Genomic DNA, 20,637 nt, shown 5'->3' with positions numbered 1-20,637 from the left:
AAGAATATTTTGAAACGCAGGAAGGTTATACAGATGAGTGATGGAGCTAATATAAAAATTCTAGTTTCATGATCAAAAATCAATGTTCTTAATCCTTCAGTACGTTTTCTAATGATTCTGATAGCTAGCTATGTTCGCAGTAGCTAATAGTCTTAATTCTGGGGTCACACACACTTGGCCTGAATTTTGGTTGCATGATTTTCTGGTCACTAGTGTGAAGTTTGATAAATTACTTAATCCCTCTGAGCCTTAGTCTCCCCATCTGTAAAATGGAGATAGCGAAAGGATCTCACTGAGAGAGTAGTTATAAAATTGACACGTGTCATTAGATAATATGTATTTCAAGAGTTTCACACCATGTCTGGCACACAGTAAGCATTCACTCTAATTTTCAAAGGCCAACATTCCTTGTTGTGAAGGTTGAAAGCTTTAAGTAGCTTTATAGTTTATATGATTTCCTAAGTTATTTAGCAGTTTATTGTTATATTAGTGAAATATTTGCATTTGTTTAAACATAGATAGCTAATATTCCAAGACATTTAAGTGCGTTTTTCCCAGATAGAAGGAATAAATATACAATCATTCTATTTTAATGCTGCTGGCAAATAAAGGCAAAATACAAAAGAAACTATAAAATGCTATATCTAGACAATTATCATGTTCTTGTAGGAAGATATCAATGTGAGTTTTTAGGAGCATATATATTAGCTAGCATAAGTGAATCAGCAGAAAGCAGTTGTCAGTACTCATCAAATTAGCAATTGTTAATGTGCAAAATAAGTATCCAGAAGAATGAAGATAAGCTGCAGAGATGCTCTCTTCAGGCAACAGCACTGGCAGCCTCACTCTGAATCTTTACCACCCGAAGTCAGTGTGTTTCCAAAATGTTGCATATGGTGTTCCACATGAGTAAGTGAAAGCGTGATGTTATAATGTGACAGATGCTTTACATTCAAAATACAGTTGTCCAAAACAAACATTTTTGAAAAATATATTTGTATAGTGCAATCTTCACAGAAAAGAATCACACAATTTTCTTCATCATTCGATGAATAACATCGAGGCCTTGTTGTAAGAAAAAGGGAAATCTATTGTAAATTTCTGGATAATTTCAGTAAAACTTACCCACCATTTAAAGCATTTAGAAAATTGATTTAGCTATTATTATGGACTGAATTATATCCCTCCAGAAATTCAGAGGTAGAAGTCCTAAGCTCACATGTCACTGTTTCTGGTCTTTATTGCAATGATTAAGTTAAAATGAGGTCTCTCAGGTAGTTCAAATCCTCTTGTGGTTGGCATCCTTTTAAAAGAGGAAACGTGTGCACAGATAGTCAGAGAGAAAGCGTGGTGGACGTAAGGAGGAGGTGGCCATTTGCGAATGAAAGAGAGAGGCCTGGAACAAATCTTTGCCTCAGGGCCCTCAGAAGAAACAAATCTTACAGACACCTTGGTCTTAGACTTCTGTTCCCTCCAGAGCTGTGAAAAAGTAAATTTCTGTTCTTTAAGTCACCCAGGATTTGGGCTTTGTTACAGGAGCCCTGACAAATTCATGCATCAGTCTGAGACTTCATTCATGTTTATTGAAATTGCCAATTTTCTAGTAGGAGCTTTTGATATTTCCCTTATAGGATGAAAAATAATTATAGTTTCAACATTTCAATGTATCAACTATTATCTTGAATTTCAGTGGAAGAGACTGACAGATAGTACACCACAACCAATATTGATACTTACTGTTAGGGAAGAAGAGAACAAGAACAGTTATTTACATAACAGAATTAGCAACTTTTATAACTTCCCCAAAATGTTGATCTGGAAAACGTTAAAAACCCTTCTTGGCAAGTTTATGTTTGGCCACTTATTTTGGAAGGCAGCTATGCTAATCACTCACTATATCACCAACGCTACGGCTGGCCACTTATTTTGGAATGACTGTTTCAGGCCCATAGCTTGGGAGGGTGGGCTTCCACGACATTGCTTCTGACCTCAAAATTTCTTTCTTTAATGATATCCAAGAGGCCTGTTGAAAATGCCAACAGTGACTGCTTTCTTCCAAACACAATTTTCTTGCTCAATCTCAAAAGGGTTGAGGTGTCCTAGAGTACCTGACTCTTTCGGGGGTGGCCCAAATACAAATACTACACAAAAAACATTATAGGACCAATTTCTTTTCCTTACGCAAAAACTCATCATCTAGTTGAGAAGATAAACAAATAAGCATATAAAATATAATGCAGTATGATAAACACAGAGATACTTGTGCACGGAGGAAGATGAACTAAGAAGCCTGAGAACGGAGTAGTCACAAGTCAATGATGGCTTCCAGTTTAGGAAGCACTAAGGCTATTTGCTGTTTTTGTTGCAGTGCAGGTGTGGAGAAGACTGCTCGTTCTGCCCCATTGTCTGGCCTCCTCCAAAGAATTTTTATCTTTCCTCCAAGTTAATTTGCACCCTTCAGAGAAGTCAAGATTTCCTGGCCTACCAGTGGAGATGCTGTTGATAGCAACCTATCACATTCCACTTTTATGCATGATGCAGTTATTTACTCTACAGCATGAGCTTTTATAAACTGAATATGAATGATTGATTAGTTAGATAAATTATATATTTCAAATTGCTACTGGTTTCAATGCCTAACAACAACAACAAAAAACCTCAACCTTGCATGTCAGAGAAGTTAGAAGAATTCACGGCTCCATTATTTACCTTGTCATTCTTTTTTGGGGGTGGGGGAGAGGATTGTAAACTAGACTATAATAATAACAGAGAAAATTCAGGTATAAAGATGATAGAGATGTGTTCACAGGTTGAAGGGAGAAGAAGGAAGTGATCAGTTTTTATTTGTTCAGTTTTCACTTTCATAATTTAGGTCTTCTTGAAATAATGAAATAGTTATTACTGAAATTACTGAATAAAAAATTGGCTGTTGCATGTTTGGTTCCTTGGTTCCTCACTGAAATAACACATTTAAGATCTTCCTAGATCACATAAGTTTTTACAGGAATACAGCTAAAATCTTATCTGAGAGAATATATTTTCCTTTTTAAAAAACAAACATTTAGATAGATATGACTTGCCTGAAATGTACATGAGTAGACAACACATTTGATCGATTTTGTAGATTATTGATGAATTAATAATGTGAAAGAAGTAAACATGAGGGGAAAAGTTCAGGTAAAATATGTCTTAAATTTTTCTTTGTCACCTGTTATCAATTACTAATATATCCTAAAATAACTTTAATTTGAATATTTTGGCTTTAATAAGAAAACATGGGTTTATATGTAAATATACATTTATATTATAACTCATATTAAGATTATACTTTAATATTTTTTACTTTAGAAAATATTCTCTGTCATTTATTATTTTTAAAAATGAGGTGTTGTGACCTGAATAGTTTTACATAAATACATTAAATTTCTAGGTATCTATTGTTGTAATATATTCACTAGAATGTAGAATTGTGCCCATAGGTAACCTCTAGCACAATTATCTTAAAATCAATCAAAATTATCTTAATAAAAGTCTATTGGATATTCAACTATAATATTAATTTAAAAAGTTAGAACACTCTCTTATAAATCAGATCAATGCCAAGCTTACTCTGGCAATATGGAGTAAAATGTTAATCCATTTAGATTATTTATGTCAAAATAAATAATATTTACATTAATTTAGCTTTCATAGATTAATTTAAATGAAAACTCACAAGTTTTGGTTTTATACAGGATTCAAATTACAAAATAATTTATCTGTTATTTTTATTATTATGGCCTTAATGTGGCAAGAAATTGATAGGCATACACTTTTTAAAGAAAAAGTATTTTTCAAATTTGAAAACATTCATTTACAAAGATTTATGCATCCTTATGTTCATTACAGCATTATTCACTGTGACAAAGACATGGAAACAACCTGAATATATTTCAATATATGTTTGAATAAAGGATATAATGGAATAATACTTATCTACAAGAAAAGATGAAATACTGCCATTTTCAACAACATGGATGTATCTTGAGAATATTATATTAAGCAAAATAAGTCAGATAGGAAAAGATAAGAACCATATGATTTCACTCATATGTGGGATATAAAACTGAAAGTAACAAATAAACATGAAAAACAAAAACTAACAGACAATATATGGTGGTTCCTAGAGGGAAAGGGATGGGGATGGTAAAGGGGGTCAAATATATGGTAACAGAAGACTTGACTTTAGGTGGTAGGCACACAATGACAGAGGTAGACATATACTATCTAGACATACAAAAATATTTTATGAAAATGTATCCTTATACATAAGAAGCAATGTAACCTCGTTTGAAATTTATATGGTAAAGCTTGGGAATACATAAGCACTATCCGGATAAATGTAAATGTAAAACAAAACCACAAACTGAGAGCTTTGTGTGAAACCCAGTTTGGATGCCCCTTGTGCCTGCTTTCCATTGGTCCATATTGACTTGGTCTCACACGGCCCTGGGCTCTGTCCACTTGCTCAGCCGAGAGCGCTCTCTGACTACCTTCACTGCTGCCCATGTTCTGGCAGCACAGACCAAGTTGCCTTCTCCAGAGAAAATCCACTCAATTGTCCTGCTGCGGTATATCGAGGGTGACTTTTTTCCACCAAGACCAGGATTCCAAAAATCAGTGCCACGAGATTGCAGCCCACAACTACACATTAACATTTCAGCTTCACATTAGGCTCTGTTTTCTAGATTAGGTTATAAAACATCTGTTTCTGAATAGGCTTTTTATGTTTTTTTTAAAAAATAAAAAACTCAGCATGATCATCTTTTGCTACATAAATACAGTACTTGATTTAGAATTCATTTTAATTAAATGTTTATTTTACTTATACATATTGCAGAGCTAATAATTTTCCAATGGTATTAATTCCATTTATTTAAATTTATATTTTTCTACCCAAATAACAATAAGAACAATTGCAGAAATAATAAAACAAAACAAAACAAAAACTGTATTAAGATATAATTATGTGCCAGGCTTTATTCTTATTTTATTTGAGCCTTTAAATCTATATCTACTCTGTAAAAATGTTTTATTCTTCTTAGTATTCCCTCTGATACTTTATTTAGCCTGATAAATGTTTATAATCTATTTAATGGCGTGTGATCTAGCTTTCCAGTCTCTCTCTCTCTCTCTCTCTCTCTCTCTCTCTCTCTCTCTCTCTCCCTGTAACTTTGCAAGTGTGTTACCATCATGACTTCCTGACATAAATTAACTTAAACAACTACCTCAATTCTTATTCAACATAATGAACATAATCTTGGAAATTTTTGGATGTATTTTTATAATATATTTCTGGCTGAATTGTAAGAGGCCAGAGGAATTTGATTGAAACCATACATAAAATCCCTGAGAGGAAGTAATACTTCAGGAACAAGCCAGGCCTTGTTCTCCTGATTTCACTCCAAGATGGTTTCCTCAATGCAGAATGATACGGTAGAAGGAGCAATGAAATGAATGCTGAGGACAACTGTGAGAATTCTCAGTAGTCTAGAAGGGAATTAGGGAATGCTCCTTCATCTTTCAGTTTATTTATCTCATTATCTGAAGAATAAGAAATTTGGACAAGATCTCCCCTGGGTATGATCTAGTTATAAACTTGTAATTTCAATGACAAACAATTATAAAATCAATCACAGTTTATTCTTATAAGTATTATTTCAAGTTACATTGAGTAGTTTAAATAAATAATACTTTACTGAAGGGATCCTAGATGACATTCATGATGAAAGGGAAGGAGAAAAATGTGACTATGAAACTGTAAAACAACAGTTTTCGCAATTGCTATTAAATGTCGTTAGTTACTGTTGCCCATTTGATCTGCCTTCATGTAGGTCATTATAAATGTCTCCTTTTGTATGTTTGTATTGTTTAAATTTTTTAAGTCTTATAAAAATTATAGCCAATAAATGAATAATTTTAACTGTTTAATATGTATTTTGATAAACCTTTATCTAGCTGTTTCCACAACTGTTTTCTGACAATAACAATGAGCACTGGTAGTTAAAATGATGTGGAAGGACCACAATAGTTCTAGACAGTATTTGATCTGATTTAACTTAGTGGTATAGCATCTGTTAGAAAGGGAATACCTTCTCTGTCCTCTAATTCAGACCAATTCATAAATTAGAGATATAATTTTGGGGAGAGAAGTTATTCAAAGGTAAAATGGGAAAACTCTGCAGTGTAATCTGGTGTCCTGGTTAAAAACAACCTCAGGAATATTAAAGTGAAATTCCTGGAAAATATGAAAAACCAATGTTGGACACCATAGATTAAAACAGAAAAAAAATCACTGGACGTTGGCATGCTCTAAATTTCTGCTGTCTGCTGTGAACTGAGTGCACATGTATTATTAAAGAATACATCGTCACATCATTTCATTATGTGTGATAAGAGTGTAAAACATAGACGTAAGCTTCATGAAGTTGCCTTTAAGATCTACATTACATAGATCTGCAGTCTCTTGCTCTGCTTGTAAGGAAATTCCACAGCCCTCTCAGTTTTTCTAGGAATTCTTTGTGTTTTATATTTGCCTGTTCGCTTTGGAACTCATGGTAAGACATTGCAGAATCCTTAATAATTATGCATGCTATTATATCATTCTGACACCAACATTGTCCTTCAGAGTCATCCAAATCCAGATGTGTGAGACTATTTCTCTGATTTCCACTAAACAATATGGATACAAAAAACTTTTTAAAAGAATATAAAGAAAGAAAATGAGGAAAAGAAAATATGCAACTAAGTGGATCTAATAAGAAATTTTGGACTTTATGATTCATTATAGGTATGAAAAGATTTTCAAAGAGAATATTATCTGAAGGACTAAGGTGGGCCAGTGACAGTGCCCTCCTTGCAAACTAATAATTTAGCTTGCCACAGCTTCATGAATGCCGGCAAAGGACAAGGCCTTATCTGCTCAGAGAAAATACACTTATTGCTCATGGCGGATCAGAAAGTAAGAGCTTCGTGTTTGTCTTGATTCCACTTGTCCCACAAGTTCAACTGGGATGATGCAAAGTGGGCTCAGTTAAATGCTGCACATCTGGTGGCTCTGGACCCCAGCCAAGGAAGCCAAGCTTAGGAAATGCCCAATATGATAAGGAGACTGCCAGCCAACCTGCCTAATCTTTGCAAAACAGAGACGCATCAGGTTTCTTATCCTGGAGAGCAAACAAATCAGTCCTCTGCTCTGGAGGGAGAGAGGGTCTCTGTTTTCCACGGGATTTTGCTGTACAAACACCCTTGAAAAGGTAATCCAAAACAAAGCTGTCAGAAACTCTGCTCAAGGGAAAGAGAAAAAACAGGAGAGAACAATGGAGAATCATCTTCCAATTATCTCATTTTATAATAATTGTATATAAAATAATCTGGGAGTGATGATTTCTCTACCTCATGCCTCTTGTTTTCTTTCTCAGGCTGCTTTATTCTATTCCCCTCAATCTTTTCTAATAAAAAGAAGCTTAATCTTGTTCTCAGTGATTGAAGATCTCAGAATGTACTCCAGAGGATAAATATGTTTTTTAAATAACTTCTGCTTCAAAGTAGACCTAAATTCCCAACTAGTAAGAAATTGCAATGTTTTGTTATACTGTTTAAATAGTATATTTGCCAAATCTAGAAGGCACAAAGTTTCTATTTATCTCCATAGCATTTCAAAGGAAAACAAAGATACACCTATAGAGATTCTTCTCTTAAAATTATACAACCAAAATAATTTGTATATAAATTAATGCTAGAGGCTTGGGGGTCCAGAAAAAAACTGTTAAATCACAATCTCTTAATCCAAACTACAGTTTACTTTACAGAGTTATTCACCTGTACTGGTAGCATTAATTAATGAATGACAAATGGAGATGGACATTAGCCTGAATATTTCAAATGTATAGGCAAGACCCCCAAATTAGCTAAATTGGAAAGAAAAAGGCTGCCTCAAACAATTAGAGTAATTGGCATTAGGAAGTAAATGCCTAAATAATGAAAAGAAAAAGAAAAAGAAAAGAAAAACTAAAACAAATAAAAGTAAAATATATATACATAGATAGCTTGACAAAATATAAGTTAAAAATGCATAATTGAAAAAATGGGATGCAATATGGCAAAGTAAATAATATGTATATATTATATATAATACATTATATATATATGTGTGTGTGTATATATATATACATATATATATATATAATTTAAACTCTGAGAAAAAGCCCAGACTGTCTTAGTACTAATTGGTAGTTTGTAAATTGGGAGAAAATATTTGTATGAAGGAAGACAAGATATAAAAGAAAATTAATAGATATGCAAATATCTTTTGTCTCTGTCATTTTAAATTTGCAGTAATTTTTGAGAGAACCAATAGAAAAAGTGGTCCTTGGATACAATGTCTGCCATAGTCCTATACGCCAAATACTTGAAAAGCATGTTTTAAATACATGCATATGTTGTAAGGGCTAGCTACAAAAGACAAGTCTGAATCAACTCTGTGCAATTTACCATTTCTTCTCTCCATTTAAAAGATTTATGATTAAATATGCTCAAAGACTTTATTAAAACAAGGTATATTAATTTTTCATTTGCATAATGGCTCTGTACTAAAGTGTCTGCATTTCTAACCTGACCTTGTTAATGGCGAGTTCTGTGATTTTGGGCAATATTGTTCTTCACTCGGTTTTCACACTTTAAAGAAAGCATGGTGGTGATGGTGATGCTCGAGAGACATTTGGTTTTAAAAATTCCATGATTATAACAGAAATCAGAACCTCCTATTCTTTAAGACAAACCTTGTTTAAGGGCTCATTTCAGTCTGGTTCTCGCAAAAGTGATCACAACTTCACCACCGAGAGGAATCCCTCGTATTCTTTAATGCTTGACTTAATGCATGAATCACACTTGACCAATAAAATCACAAGAGACAGAATTGCAATAACTTCCATTAAAGCTGCCTGAGCATGCTATGGCTACAGGCAATAGTCTACTTTGATAACTCTTAAGGAAAACATAAACGAAGAAAGGACACAGGGTAGAACTTAACAAAAAGTAATTTGATCAAAAGACCTCTAAGATAAGAGAGAGCCTAAAATAGAGTGGTTACGTATATAATTGTCCTTGGTTTCCTGGGAACTTTAATATTTCACTGGAAGATTTATTTGATTTTATTTTTACCTTCAATATACTTTGCCATGCCATTTCATGTATTTTATATAGATTACTTCTGAAGCATCCAAAAGATTCCCAAGATTGGGAGTCTGAAAATATTTCTACAAAATATAAATATATCAATTTTTTAAAGATTTTATTTATTTTTTTAGAGAGGAGAAGGGAGGGAGAAAACGAGGGAGAGAAATATCAGTGTGTGGCTGCCTCTCTCTAGCCCGTTACTGAGAACCTGACCTGCAACCCAGGCATGTGCCCTAACTGGGAATCGAACTAGCGACCCTTTGGTTCACAGGCCTGTGCTCAATCCACTGAGCCATACCAGCTAGAGCTCTTTATCAATTTTTAAAACCTTTTCAGCCAAGTACAATATTTAAAATTTCAAGTGATACAGAGGAAATCTGAGAAAAACTTGATTTATAGAACAAAGTAAAACAAAGACATTTTATTCCATTATAGCAACAAGACAATTGAGATCTCATTGAAATTGCTTAAGGGACCTGATGATATTAAGTTGTGTTTGTCTTAATTTTATGATATCCATTGAAATATTCAGCTAATATAAACAATTCCAAAAGGTATACCTCAGAGAACTGGAATGTGAGCCTTGAAAAGACTAATATCTACAACGTCTAACATTTTGTTCAATTCCACTTTATCTAGTAGAAGGCAGAGTGTCTACAACCCCCTTCCCCTCACCAGTAAACTTAAGGAATGTCTAGGGGCAGGAAAACAATTCATTAAATTATACATTTTTAAATATCATAAGAAAATCAATATTAAAATTTATTTAAATCATTGAAAAATAACCAAATTTCTAATTAAATATCAATACTAAACAGATATTTTAGAGAAAATGTTAGTTGATTTTAAGCATTTCCAAAAATTAAGATCAAAAGAAACTTCTAAAGAGAGTTATATGTCTTATATATACCTTTTAAGGAGAAACATTATGTCATGACTTTTCATGTTCTTAGAACATAGAAGTTTTAGGCCTATATTAGTACTAACAGTGACAGTTTTCTGAAAAGGACAAGCAAGACACTAGCTTCTTACCAAAAAGGCACACAGTAGTCGCGTTAAGATATACATTTTTTTTTCATTTTATTTTCCAGAAAGAATGCATTAAAGCCTTCTAATTAAGGAGTAAATGTACTATATTTTACCTTCTAAGAACATTCTACTTAAATAATTTTTTCCCTTTTTTCTTAAGTAGTTTAAAATAAAGACTTTTCAGTCCTGGCTGGTGTGGCTCAGTGGATTGAGTGCCGGACTGCGAACCAAAGGGTCCGCTGTTTTGATTCCCAGTCAGAGCACATGCCTGGTTGCAGGCCAGGTCACCAATAGGGGGAGCGTGTGAGGCAACCACACACTGATGTTTCTCTCCCTCTCTTCCCATCTGTCTAAAAATAAATAAATAAAATCGTTAAAAAGTAATGAAATCAAATAAAGACTTTTCATCAAAGATGGTAAATTTAACACATGTATCTTCCTTACCAGTTTCTTAATTACCAGGAAAAAAGATAATTAAAAAGCCAGAAAGCATAAATCTTACAAGGACAAAGGATTAAAAGAAAATGTTACAATGACTTTTTTCTTGGGAATTGACAAGCAAATAGATTAATGATAACTGACTCAGAATGCAGAGAGGAAAAAAAAAATAGCTCAGATGTCCTCTGAGGTTAGTGCTCTGTAGAATTCAGAATAGGCCTGAGTTCTCCTAACACCAGGCAACTCTCACAGTGGTTATAGGATTTTAAAAAGGAGGAAGGTATGAAAGATACAGATGGTTATATTTGGCTTGCTTGCTCATTTTGTTGATTAGGTGAGATCCACTAATAGGTGAGATCATATAGTATTTGTCTTTCACCACGTGGATTACTTAACACAGCATAATGCTCTCCAGTTCCATCCATGCTGTTGCGAAGGGTAGGAGCTCCTTCTTTCTTTCTGCTGCATAGTATGCCATTGTGTAAATGTACCATAGTTTTTTGATCCACTCATTTACTGATGGGCACTTAGGTTGTTTCCAGCACTTGGCTATTGTAAATTGTGCTGCTATGAACATTAGGGTGCATAGGTTCTTTTGAATTGGAATTGTAGGATTCTTAGGGTATAATCCCAGCAGTGGAATTGCCATGTCAAAAGGCAGTTCCATTTTTAGTTTTCTGATGAAATTCCTTACTGTTTTCCACAGTGGCCTCACCAGTCTTCATTCCCAGCAACAGTGCACTAGGGTTCCCTTTTCTCCACAACCTCTCTAGCAGATGTTGTTTGTCGATTTGTTTATCACGGCCATCCTCACCAGTGCGAAGTGGTATCTCAATACTCATTTCAGTACATGATGAATTCTACTGGTGTCTGAGATAATAAGTACAGTTCTGTGTATAGATCTGTGGAAGTATCTTTGTGCAAAATGACTGCTTCAGTGGGAAGTTGGAGTTTTCATATTGGCATTTGAGTTTAACTTCATGTTGGGGGATGGAACATATTACAGGCAAATTCAAGTTAGTTCTTTGACATGGAAAAAAAGAAAAAGAAGGATGCATCTGGAATTCTAGAGACTTCCCCACTAAAAGAATTGCAGCCTTCAGGGAATCAGGCCCACCTGAACTGGGAGTAATGCATGGTAAATGGAAGAACTGGGAGAACCTGTATTTGAACAGTGTGAGCACTATTTCCCAGCCCTATTCTTCTGCCATGCCCCCTGGACTGTCACACTCAAACTTTCACCCCTTCTCAGGAAGGATGACAGGTTTCTCCACAGAGAAACTCATAGGGCCAAGGAAAAGCATGTCAGCAATGGCATCTATTGTTCTCCAAGCGAAAACCTAGCAATGCCAACTTTAGACAAAAGATTCTAGTAACAAGCCTTACTGGGCAAGTACACATGTATAGTAGTCTTGTTTAGTGTCTTATTCTTCAACATGAACTGGAGCTTAAGATCACTGAGAATTACAGGAAAGTATACTTTATAAAATAAAATGAAATTAAGATAAATCATAAATGAATCACATAAAATAGGCCAAACCAAAGGCAGGAAGTACAATAAAAGGCCAGTATCTTCATAGTATAAAGAAGATAGGGCCCCCTTGCATTTAGAAAACACACTCACACACACACAGAGTAGATTTAGATGTGAAGGTAGATATGATGTTTGAGTTTGAATTACTTCAAAACACATATCTGAAATGGTATTTTTAGGTAAACTCAGGGAAATACATTACTCATTTTTTCCTTAACTCAATCAATTTATTAAAGTTATAAGTAGAAGTAAGGTGTTTGATATACCTAAAACTTTTAAACAAATTACCCTAGTAACTCACTCACCATTTTTCATTATAACACTCAACACATATTTGAAATTAGGTTCTTCAAAGCATGCATTTTGTTCTTATTAATAGTTTATTATGGAGCTAGAAAATTAAAAACATCAGGAAATTAAATAGCAATCACAATATTACTATGGATTTAAAATATAACAAAAGATCAAACTTAGGGTATGAATTAAATATTTAACTAGCTTTGTTTTGTTGCAATTATGTAGAATCACATAAATGCCTCACCAGTTGCAAATAGTGTGATTTGTTTTAGCAAAGAAAATAAAGGAAGCTCTAAGTTGTTTTATTTAAATTACGCATTCAAATCAAAATGAAAGTATAGAACATTAACTCTGGAAAGTTTCTAAGCTCCTAGATCCTTACATTATAAGCTGGTATATTTCAATTTAATGAAGAATGTTAGTTATATTAATAAACAACAAAGCCAATTTACATTTAGGCAAGCAACTCTCTTATCTTTCAAATAACAATTCTAAATTGTCTTTTTGGAAAACATCACATAATTTAATTATTATTGAACAAAGTTAGAAGAATTAATTATTTGAGAATATAAATCAGCAATTTTATTAGAGCATGAAATTAAGCACCTCATATAAAAGGTAGAAACCCCAAGAGTTTAAAGATGATGCTATTGACATATCACTTTTTCTAATATAATGTGACTAGTAGCTGCATTTATATAAATGGATGGAAGGACCTGGTGTTATTAAGTGCACACACCAAATAATTCTATTAAGATTTTTCAGTGGCCTGAGCTTATACTCATTTAACAGCTCAATTGCATATTCTCCTTATATAAAACATCCAGCTTGAATTTTCATAACCAGGGGAAATGAGGACTTGAGTTAATTATCCCAATAACTTAGACTAAAGTCACACTTGGGGTTCTAAAGAATTGGAAGCAGGAAGAATTTATACTTTGACTCAGAGAAGTAATATTCTACGCTAGTTTCCAAATTAATATGATCAACTGTTTTGGCTCAGATGTTTCTTCAGAAACCTCAGGAGAGGAAGGAGAAAAACAATCTTTGGAGCAGACATGGCAGTGGAAATGGCTAACTAGTGAGTGCTTTGACTATGCTCTATAGGCTGTGTTATACTGAGAGACCGCATTTTATTCTTTCTGTAAAATAAAAATGCTAATAACATGTGGTTCAGTAAGACACTGCTTTTTTTTTTGTTAAGAAAGAGCCAAAAATTAAATTGTAGAACATTAAAAAAAAGTAAGGCCTTGCACTGAAGAGAATAAATCTGACCTAGACATTGGTTTAGAGTTTGGGTATACAAATTCAGTTTTCTCAGAGGATGATCACATACCATATGTTTTACAATGCATACTTTAAAGTAGCTTAACTTTTTGCAACCTTACTTAAGGTTATCGTGCTGCCGTTCAGTATATATGTCACTGTTACCAAAGAGTGAGCAGGGGAGGCAACAAGACAAAGTGGGAGAGGAAGTGGAGGAGGCCAGGAAGAGAATGCCATGGAGAAAGACGGGAGGGGGAGGAAGCAGACAGACAAGAAAGAAAAGCTTTCTATAAACTTTCAGTAATTTGCTGTTGAGACAACATAAAGCTTTAGTATTTGAATAGATTTGCAATGATTGCAATGTAACCATCAGCTCATAGCTCCTCAGTTTGATGTACGTGAGCATTTTGTTTCTAAATTGTTTCATTGAAATAAGTTTTGCAACAGTGGAAATAAGCTTTTCAAAATTTTTTCTTGAAAATTATACCTACATATGTTGGATAAGATTCACAATTATCTAGAGGTAAAAAGTGCAGAGGTACCAGCTAACAGAATCTTAGTTAAAATTAACCTCTGTAAACTCGTTGAGAGTGTTAACTACCCATCTAACTGCAAACACATGCACGCACACACACACACACACACACACACACTACCTGTGACTTCTAGGACCAGGCTTTGATTGTTGAATTTAACATTACAGAGACAAGTGTGATGAAAACAGGGAGATCATGAGACTGTGCGTGTGAGGAGGAAATAGAGATGGGCCTTGATGTACGGTCTACCAGACTGAGAGACGAGCGTGAGAAAAAGGCCTCCATGTCCTAGGAGTTAGCAATGAGCCCAGGTTTAGCTGGACATGTAGTTTATTGGTAAGGCGGTAGAAGAAATAAAGCTCAAAAGAGAGATTAGGACCGGATCCAGAGGGTTTAAATGTCAACATGAGGATTTTGAGTTTTGTCCTGTATGCTGTGGAGATGGGGAAGAGGAGAATTGGTGAAACAGATAACATACATTAGAGAAACACTAAAAGAAAGGATAACAAATGTATAACTAACTAGACATATAAAAAATGTAATGTTGAAAAATGTTGAATGCTGGTCTCTTATATCTTCAATATATACTTGTAAAAGATGTGACAATTGTTACCACCACTACTGCTTGCTTATTTAAAGGAGAATAAATACACTTCATGAACATAAATATTTAGAAGGAGGTATACGAATCAAAGATCAAAGTTCTGCTTCACAATCAGCAATATTGTGAATTTATATATATATATATATATATATATAAATTTGGGATAAATGATTATGTAATAAATATAAAGTCACTTTCATGAAGTAACATTTTCCTACGTGCCTGCACAAAAAAATATAATAAATTGTACTGAAATGAACTTAGAAATTAAATTCTTTAAACTAATGTTTAAAATTTACTTCTAATACCCAAGAATGTCATTTTCTTCTGTGAATAAATCATAATGCAACAGTAGTAGTTTCCAGAAATAATGAATTTATATTTTTTCAGGGAAGCGTCAGTGTTGTTATTTGGTGCTTAATAAATCCCACAGAGATTTAAGCTATTGAATAGCAAGTGCGTTACAATTTTCTTCCCAAGCACTTTATTTTTCTGAGCTGTTAGAAGTGAATGTTGTGCTTTGTTAAACAAGCAAATTTGCATCTGTAGTCTATTTCTAACATGTGTAAGTTGTGGGTTTACCTACAGAAATTCAAAATAGCTGATGATGTTTGCTTGGGATCACCTTTGCCTAGGAAACTCTAGAAAAATGAGTAAAGCATATTGTCTTATTGCAACAGAATTGCTTGTAGAAAAGTCTGATTTCCTTCATTCTTTGCAGTAAATACCTAAGAGTAGGTACTCCAGAAAGAGAAAATAAGAGAGGACGTTGGGCTCAAGATATGTATCAGGATCAACACCTGTAAAAAAAATGGGGAAAAGGGAACATTGATGGCAGGAATATTTGAGCACTGAGAAAAGTGTAGAGGACCCAGCAGAGAAGAAGGTCTGAGATTTGCACGCCAATTGTCCTCCATGAGTGCAGATTGGCTGGCCTTTATACTCACACCTAAATCATACCGTGGGAAGGTTTGACATAAGGTAAAACAGCTCTCTGTAACCTTGGAAGATCCTGAACTAACTGTTGGTTGGAGGCTTTTGCTGAGTGAACTCGTTAGTCATTGAACACATGTTTCCTTGAGGGAGGATAATATAGGCAGCATGTTGCTGTGTCTACTGCAGTTTGTATCTTGGACCAATCCTCTCCAACTCTGCATAAACATTATGGGGCAGTTCTACCATGAATATGATGAGTTTTTCTTTGTAAGGGGAATTAAGAAGAATAAAGTTGTGAGACCAAGTTCAGTTTCTGACATTGCAGCTGGTCTCAAAACCACAATTGATTCTAGTTATTTTCCTATTTGACTATCTATTCCAGGTTCCCTTCATTTTAAGTGACTTTCTATTTTGAATTGCTCACCTAGTATGTTGATTTAGAGTTTTATTCATGAGGACCTTGAGTTCATGTTTCTCTAATGTAACCCCAGACACATGGGTACTTCCTTCTGGAAACAAAATGTTTAATGCAGTGTGTATTCAGCATCCAGAAGAAGACATTCCACCCTCGTCTAGTATCAATATTATCTTCACTTAGGCTGTCAACATCCTGGTCTTATGTGATGTTATATGGAGTTCTATACTAGTAGCTTTCAGATATTGGTGCTGACTGTCTGCATGTAAGAAAGGGGAGCTCATGTTCAAAATGTATAGATAAGTGGTAGTCAGGGCTTGGATATTCACACAAACGTCCTCCTAGCTGGCCGCCATCACTCACTTTGTGGGTATGGTCATCATACCACTATTGAAGTGCCCTTGGCAAAGGACTGCTGATAACTTGCTCTGTTATTTTTTCTACTTGGTAGTTTAGTGCCCGTGTTATGTTAAAATTCTATCTGCTGGGGACTAAAATGCGATAAATATTATCCACATGTCTCTACCCCAGAACTTGTTGTTTCTAATATTCCAATATTTTTCATTCCAGGTACTCTTAACCAGCTGGGAAAGCCAATCTCCACTGACAGTCAATAGAAAAGTTCATAAAGTGTAAAAATAGGTACATTACCTAAAGCTCTGCCCATCAGGAGGATTTTCCATCATCGTCATTTCAAGGCCACACCGACCAGAGCTGTAGAGAGCTGCCAACCATTTATGACTTAAATCCATGTACGAATGGATGCTACTTTCCAAGCATATTTTGATTCCTTAAGAATGGAACTAACCTCCACTATTTGGGATAGAATTCTGTTCACTATCTCCACTTCAATTCAAATTTATAATGGTGCTTTAAAGCAGAGAAAGAAAATAAAACAAGCATACAAGATATATAGTTAAGAAGTGGGATAAAAATATGTAACTGCCATTCTTCACAAACTGTGTGTACAAAAAATCCAAACATATTTGTATCATACAGAATTTTTTAGAATAAAAAGGTGAGTTTACAATAAGTTCATTTAATTTCATGTAGAAATCAAGCTTATTTCCCTATGTCAGCAACATTATTTGGACATTACAAATTTCTAAGAAAAAGTGCACTTACAAATGTATCAAAGGATTGGAAATGATACTAACAAAAGATGGGTAAAATGTCTTCAGGAAAAATTTAAATGAAATAAATTCAATAAATGAATGAAGCAGGATAATATTAATGAGGTAAAGACATTTTAAAAACTTCAATGATCTTGAACAGAATCATAGATTTAATGCAATTACACTAAAATTTTAGCAGAACCTATTTTAGTAAATATTACAAATATATTCTAAAATTTACACAAAATTGTAAAAGGTCATCAACTAGGACATATTTTAAGAAAAATAAGGCAAGGGAAATATTTTACTAGATAACAAGGTTTAACATAAACTACAATAAATAAAGTGATGTGAGCCCTGGCTGGTGTAGCTCAGTGGATTGAGCGCTGGCCTGCAAACAAAAGGGTCACTTGTCTGATTTTTAGCCAGGGCACGTGCCTGGGTTGCAGGCCAGGTCCCCAGTGGGATGTGTGAGAGGCAACTACACATTGATGTTTCTCTCCCTCTCTTTCTCCCTCCCTCCCCCCTCTAAAAATAAATAAATAACATCTTTTAAAATTAGAAAAAGAGATGTGACATTCATACTAAGTTAGGCAAATAAGAGTGGGACAGAATAAAATCTCTAAAAATAGGCATAAGCATAACAGGCACTAATTTATAGTAGAGTGGAATTGTACACACAGAACAGTTTTTGAAATTAAGTCCTGGGTTGGTAGGATAATAGCAAGCCTACCTCCCTCTGATGATCAGATAAGTTACCACTGACAAATATGTTGGCTTCTTTCCTTGCCCATTGATTTCTGAAAGCAATATATACCAGGACTTAAAATCCCACGGTCACATTTCCTTTGCTGTAAAGTGACTCTTTTGACCTAATGAATGGTTTTGCAGGATCACCAGCTCAGTGCTTCAAATGTTCAGTAAGTCCTTACATAGGAGTGAGGAATAAGACCTTGCACAGAAGGTAGGCAAACCCATGTTATAATACTGGCAAATCAGTTCCCCTTCCAGGCTGAGAATGTCCAATATAACCACATGTTCATCGAGTAGCTGGAAATTCTCCTTGAGAAGTGGTTTCATATCAAAAGTACTACTAGTCTTTGTTCCTTGAAGACTTGGTATTAAGAACAGTATTAGCTAGATCAGCTTGAATGAGTGAGAGGTTATGTTTTTGAGTAGAAATTACCCCTATCTCTGATATTCAGCACTCTGCCTAGTCCATATATGCATCTTGGGCCTGTATGGGATGGCCAATAACAGTTCCTAGCTAACAACAACTTGCCAAGTCATTGTTTCTATGTGTTTTTTAGTGACCGACTCTTCGATGGTGGGTACTCACTGTTAGAATTAAATGTACTACAAAGACCTTCCCAACTTGTTTTTATTCTCACAGATCCACCCACACGTGGCTTCCACAGGTCTAGACACCTAACACCCAAACCTTTTCTTTCAGCTAATGTCATCAAAGATATTTCTTATTATACAGAGGCTTATTTATTCTTACCTTGAATAACTTGCATTTTTGCACAAATTAAATAATTCTGTTTGCGGCTTCAATCTCTGCTTTCTGGGAGGATGTTCCTGGAGAGCAGACTGTGAGTCAGGAGTACAGGCGGTTTCTTGGACAGCTCACTTCACAGCTGTCAGAGTTGAGGGAAGCAGGACTGGAAGAACAGAAATGTAGGAACAAGGTGCTCTTGCAAAGAATACCCAGATAATCCCACAGAAATCATTGAAACTGAGGTGTGACTTCAGAATCTCCCCTGTTGAGGAAATGGGGCTGGGAAATTTAAGCCTAAATGGATCTCTAAATGGATGCAAACTGCCCCCATGAGGGAGCATAATGTGAGGACATAGCTCCCTTTGCACACTGCGTTTCCCTCTGAGCTGTCAGCACCGAACACTCAGTGCCTGGGAATGGAGTGTCTCTATCTTGGAGGAAGGACGTGAGAAGTACCACATCCACATTAGAAAGAGCACTTCTGTAAACAGGGATAATGCGAAAGGACACAACCTAAATGGGAACAGATTCCAAGACTGCTGACTTTTTGAAATATTATTTTATAATTAAATGGATGGATGCATATAAAAGCACTTTGCATACCACAGCATTGCACCAATGTAAAATAATATTATCATTAAAACAAAATGTTCAGAGCAGCATCTATTTAACTGATATACTATTGAAAATAAGTCCACTCAGCAGGCATGTGAATCAGTTAAATAATTTAAAGTGCTGTGATAATGACTAATAAAAATGAAAGAAAAGAGAGAGTATCTTCTTTGCCTGCTTAAAATGTGTCAATCCTCTTAATATTTTTAATAAATGATTGTTAATAATAAGAGGCTAGAGTGAGAGGCAATAAGCATTAAGTTGAGATCAAAAGAAGAATAGCTGTTGGAGAAGCACTGATTCAGGCAGAAACCCAAATAGTGTTCAGATTAACAGACAAAGCCAAAGGGTATTTATGGGAAAGGGAAGGGCAAACATTGTGTCAACAGAAGGAAGGTGTTCCTATTGGTGGTGATGAACTAACACAGTGATGCTAATTCCACATAGTGTTTTAAATATTCAGTCCAGAGGTCATAAATCCAGTAGTCATGATATTTGCATTATTGTTATTCTTGTAAACAAGTCTTTGGGTGTTGCTTAAAAGCCAGTCAAGGGTTTTTTACTCTCTTTTAACATTCCAAAGATTTTGAGTACTAAGGAGCGCAAAACAGTTCCTATGGGGTGGCAGCTCCAATTCCGTTTTAAAGTGGTCCAGTTTACGTTATTTTTATGTAAGAAAACTATTCAGGTTCATCACAAAACTTAACTGTGAAGAAAAAAGACTTTTCTTCAAATTTTGAGGACATGTTAAGATGATATATTGTTGTAATTAATGAAAAAGTATTGATGCATTATTAACTAAAGACCCTACTTCCTTTAGATTTTTGTGGTTATTACTTAATGCCATTTTCTGTTCTAGCATCTCATTTAGCTTCTCTCAGCAGTTGATATTTTGTTGACCTCTTCAGACTATATTTTGATGACCTTGACAGTTTTGAAGACTACCACTAGTCAGTTATTTTGTAGAATTCAGAATTATTCTGTTTTTCTCATGATTAGCCTGGGCTTAGGTGTTTTGAGGAGGAAGGCAACTCAAAGTTGGAGAGGCAAAGTGCCATTTGCATGACATCATGTTAAGGGTACATAGTTTCTCCACTAGAAACAAACTCTTTCCTCCCACCCCTTCACACTGGGTAGG

At 34.7% G+C, this 20,637-nt stretch overlaps 1 long non-coding RNA gene across 1 annotated transcript in view; it reads right to left on the bottom strand.

The window, feature by feature from the left end:
• The window catches only part of LOC128780326 (uncharacterized), a 53,963-nt gene extending 34,889 nt beyond the window's left edge, over positions 1-19,074 (bottom strand). Inside the window, exons 1-2 of the long non-coding RNA XR_008426252.2 lie at positions 18,891-19,074; positions 16,923-16,995 (exon numbers count right to left, since the gene is read on the bottom strand). This is a non-coding gene — a long non-coding RNA (uncharacterized lncRNA). The remainder of the gene's footprint in view (positions 1-16,922; positions 16,996-18,890) is intronic.
• Positions 19,075-20,637: the final 1,563 nt, after the last annotated feature.

This window comes from Desmodus rotundus, chromosome 2, assembly GCF_022682495.2.
Source record: "Desmodus rotundus isolate HL8 chromosome 2, HLdesRot8A.1, whole genome shotgun sequence".
Taxonomy (NCBI): Eukaryota; Metazoa; Chordata; class Mammalia; order Chiroptera; family Phyllostomidae; genus Desmodus; species Desmodus rotundus.
Note: the sequence above shows the minus strand (reverse complement) of the source record. Positions and strands in the feature narration are given on the sequence as shown.